We start from the raw sequence: 5,194 nt of genomic DNA on the forward strand, positions 1-5,194 counted from the left end.
CTTATCAAAGATATTATATTCACTTTAAAGATTCTTACATTCTTTTGCAGGTGCTCCTAACACAACACAACCTCGGGCATTTGTGGAAACTTCTGTTTTGAGGGGATTCTGGAAGTCATCTCTATGTCAAGTTTTCAAACTGTTCCTAGTAAGTACATGATTGCTTTACAGAGCAGTGAAATGTGATTTCGTTCCCATAAATGTTTAGGCAGCAACACTGAGCATAAGTTTAAAGCAGGAAATTAAAGATTGTTTTTTTTTTTTGAGGGTTTAATTTGTTTGGGAAATTTAGGATAGGAAAAAGTATATATGCTTTTTGGGATTAAATAATTTCTTGGAATTTGGGTAAATTGACATTAGCATTTCTCTTTGGGTCAGTATTCTGCTTTTAAGGACTCCCTTGCTTGTTGCCAGCCTCCATGTGCTGGTTCACATCAGAGGCACCACAAACTGGATTCTTTTAGGATGTCATTAAGCCAGGAGATGCAAATATAATACACTCCAAGCCACCAACTGGCAAATCAATTCACACTCAAATATTCCTTTGAATGCGTAAATAAGTTCATGTTGAGCATGTACAAGTCCTTTCTATGTTTGTTTTTACAAATATTTGAACAACTGTGCCTCATTAGCTAGAACAGTACCAGAGCCTCCATCACAAACTCACTTGAATGAATATGCATGAAATCACCATTAGTTTTGCATTTAGAGTAATTATTCTGCACACATATTTAACCAGAAAATGGACAGCAAAGAAACCACTCATCTCATTTCCTTGAGAAGGTATTTCAAGCCTGATTTTCTGCTGCTTTGCATCTTCTATGTTTCTGCAAAATGAGTGTGAAACATTATCCATTCTGTTTTGAAAACGTTTCACAACAACGAACAATGCTGTTTCAGTAAGTAGTTATGTTATTCATCTGTCTGTATCTAATTCTTGCTTATGCTTAGAATGTAAACTTTTGAGAACAGGGACATACCATGCTGGTACCATGCCGTGCCGAGTGGGATCTTGTTCAGTGTCTGCAACTCCTGTGCACTCTTGCAATATTGCAGTGAAATTTTGTAATACTCAAGATGTGAGAGATTCAGTTATCTCACATTTAGAATGTTGTACACCAAAAAGGATATATGCAATCAAACTATATGTTCATATAAGGGCCAAGAGAATTCTGTCTGTTGAGCAAAGGTCAGTCAGGGATCTTAATTCCATGAGAAGAAAGAAAGGCAAAACATACTGAATAAAACAGGAGTTGGGAATTATTACCTATGCTCTTGTAAATGCATATAAGGTGACATTATGATCATGTCACACCATGACCAAAAATGGAGATTTTAGTATGGGAAACATTATTTTCTGCTCTGTCCCTTCCTCCTCTCCTTCTCCAGCCCCACTCCTTTGTTCTTTGCCATTGAGTGTTTTGGTTCAAGTTAATTAAAGATTCCTGTTGCAGCCTCCTGGAGTGAAATTCTGGCAGCATGCCCAGCGCTGCCATAGTCGTATATAAGCAGCCCCTCCAGTGAGCTCCATAGTGTCTCTAAGAAACTATACAAAGAGGAAGAAAGAAACTGAATCCAGATGGAATGGGAAATCAGATATTTCTTCCATTTGTGTTGAAATCTGTGAAGACTGCCCCATAGGTTGAAAGAGAAGACAATTCACATACTCTGCAGTCTCAGGGAAAAGCATGTTTTCTCCCCACCCCTCCACCCTCCATTGAAGAGGAATCTGTGAGAAAGCTTACAGTGAGACTGCAAACTCAGTAATGCAAAACATGTTTTCCCAACTCTGCTTTACCCTGCTAGCTATAGAAAGGTGTAGGATAGACCTGTCAGGGGAACACAAAAAACAAAACAAATGAATCAAAAGAGTGACTCAGGCAGACAAAGACTCTTCGTAATGACTGGGTTATGAGAGAATTTGATATCCAAACCAACATTTTGACACACAATTGATGGTGAAAAGAGGACTTAAGGCATTTTAAATGCCCAACAGGAGAATAAATATGTCTAACACACTGAGCAATAACCACATCCTGAACTGCCTGTTGTAATGCCTGTTGTAAAAAGGCACATTAAAAAGATTACAAACAGGTATAGTACATGGTAATTTCTTGGATCTCACTGGCATAACAAAAATCAGAAATACCCCTGGAGGAGCACAGACATGGAATATTTTGTGTTTGTGAATCTTTGTCAACTTCAGTGCTTGGTTCTTAAAACGTAGCACTATACTTGGTTAATAGTTACTGAATTACTGGATAAACAACAGTACCATTCAAAATCAAAATGTGGATATTTGCAAGTATGCTTTATACATAAATTACAGTTGCTTTATGGCAGATTTGTGTTCACCAGGGATATTCTGGAATTTGGTGGGGGAAAGGAATAAAACTTGGGTGTATCTGCAGTATTGCTTGGTTTCTCTATGCATTTTATTTTACTATCAACAATGTTAGTATGTTGCTCTCTGATGGCCTGTTTAATTTTTCAGAGTTTTTCTTGCTCACGGGTGGGAGGTACATGAACATTAAACTTTGCCCAGGGCCATTTTTGGAAAGAAGTGTTAACAGTTGATTTCTGTGTCAAAGGACTAATTTTTAATTTGAAAATATCTGGGCAGAGTGATTGCTTGGCAGAGAGAACCACCTGTTGCAACTTAAGAGATACCCATTTGAGCTGCAGACTTTGGCAGAGGTTATGATTCAAGGTTTTAGCTGACAGTTTAGTGCAATACTTCAGGTGAAATGAACCTGATAATTGCAGTGCAGATTTCCCCAAATAGCAGGTTGACTGAAATAGCTCTGGTACCCTGTGACTAATTGGATGTTTTGTTACCACATTTTTTTTTCCTTAAGAAACAAAAATGGTCCAAAACACTGTTCAGGTGAAAGGGTAATGGATGTATGCTGATATGTGTGTTTCTTGCCCTTTCAAACCTTTGAAGCCAGGCTGAGGTCAAATTACTCAAGCAGAACAGTTCTGTTGACAAACATGTGGTCTTCAAACAACAATCCCAGTATGAGAAGTGCTGCTAATTTAAAATAACAGAGGGAAAGGGAGAAAAAAAAAAGTAAAAGGGGGGAAAAAAAAAAAAACCCAGAGGGAAAACCAGCACCAGTCTACACGAAATCCAACCCAACTGCCACCTTCCCTGCTAGCCTCCCTTTGTGAGCCTGCCTTCCCCACCGCGTGAATCAGCCATGGTTGGGGTTAAATGGGTAGCTTTTGTCTCCTCACAATGGCCGAGAGTGACAGGTTGAGCTAAATGATTCACTGGTGGAGATGATTTGAAGGACAGAGCCAGGCAGCCTTGGGAACACACGCACAAGAAAAGGACAGTAGCGAATCAGCCTCTCCTCCCCCTCCCGCTTTCATGGTTTTGACTGAAAGATCACAGAGTGAGACTCTGACAGACACAAGGACCATTGAGAAGCTATTTTTATTACTTATCCATGGCAGCCTTGCTTTGCTGAGAACAGACCTGAGGTTAATTAACCTCACTTTTTTCTTTTTTTCCCTCCCTTTTTTTTTTTTTTTTTTTTTTTTTTAAGTTGTTGTTTTTCGCATTGGGGATGTGAGCCTGTAAGTTGGCAGGGTCACATGCCATGGGCAAAGGGAAAGTCTCTGTGTGAGACTTGAGCACAAGAAAGCTCAACAAACCCGTCCCTAGCCAAAACAAAGCTCAGCACAGAGCGAGGCGATGCAGCGCAGGCAGCTGCTCGCAGCGGAGCCGCACCAGCTGTTGCCAATTGGAATGTGCTAGAAGCAGAGCTCCCCCGCCCCGCCACACTGCTCTGGCGGCGGCACCCAGGGCTAATATGGATCCCAGATTGTTTCCTGAAGGCTGTTTGATCTGGCTGTGTGGGCAGGAGCGAGCTCGTTTGCTGGGATGCGGGATGCGCGGAGCGTTGGCCCAGGCGCGGGCCGGGGATGTGAGGGCGAGCTGGCCACGGGCCCTCAGCTCGGGCCCTGTGGATCACCCCCCTCCCCAGCACCCATCTGGGGCACCCGTGGGTCCTGCGTGGGCTGGGCAGCTCAGGAACCCCAAGCACCATCACGGGGAGCTGCTCCGGGCAGCAGCACTCTGCTGGCTCCGCAGCACTCGGACTGAAAGGGCAGCAGGGGTGGCAACACTCCAGCCTCCCAGCCAGGCTGTGGGATGCTCCTCCAGCAGTTTCCCTCTGAGAATCTGAGAGGAAAAGTGAAAACTTTTCTTATTAAGCAAAGGAACTTTCCAGACAGTTGCTGTGAATTAGTCTGAGAAGACCCAGAAGGTACCCCATAGGAGATGTGAAGGTTGGGTTTATGGATAAATCAGAACTCACGAGATGTATCACTCAAAAGAGGCAATGCTCTCTTTCTGTTCCATATTTCATTTGGTGTATATTTGTGAGCTATTCCTCAAGTGCAGTGGAATAATACATCCTGTTGCAGGTTACAACCTGCAATTGTCATGTCAATGTTCTGTTTTGAGAGATAGATTGAAATGGTAAAAATTCTACAAGTACTACTGTAAAAAACAAAGACAAAAAAAGTAATTTTACTAGTGCCTACCACCCTGTGAATAACATCTTGTGAATGTACATCAAAGCTTTATTACAACATATTCAGCTACCTCAAAAAAGAAAAAGCACTCAGCAAATATCTCAGACATCTTAACTAGTTAAGGAAGAGAGTTGAACAGCAAGACCCAATATGTGCAATGAGACATAGCTTTTTTGCTGGCTAGCTTCAAATTGTATTCTCACTATTATAGTAATTGTAATGAAAGCTTGTATTTATTTAAAAGAAATAATATGAATATGTAAGCATCATGGCAAAGCAGCATTTCATATCAGCAAGCTTGTAAGATATGACTTAGTAGAAAAATGAAAGGATCTATAAAGTGGAAAATTTGGAGAACAGAAGTGTTTGTTATTAGCTAGTCTACTGTACTGTAGAGTTGCTGTGGAGTCATAGTGTGCTGTCACATGGTGTATTTCTAGGGGCCACTTGAATGCTCAATTGCAAATAAACACTTCTGTTTTAAAATACAAAGAGCAAAACAAACTGTATCTAAAAATATAAGAAGGAACTATGATAATTTCTTTTTATAATTCTGTGAAAGAAAGAGGTGTTTGCTAAAGATAAAGCAACGTTAATACAAGTTTACCCAACAGCCTTCCAAATATGGATTTGCCACTGTAGGGAT

Source organism: Erithacus rubecula, assembly GCF_903797595.1.
Source record: "Erithacus rubecula genome assembly, chromosome: 2".
In the NCBI taxonomy this organism is placed as follows: domain Eukaryota; kingdom Metazoa; phylum Chordata; class Aves; order Passeriformes; family Muscicapidae; genus Erithacus; species Erithacus rubecula.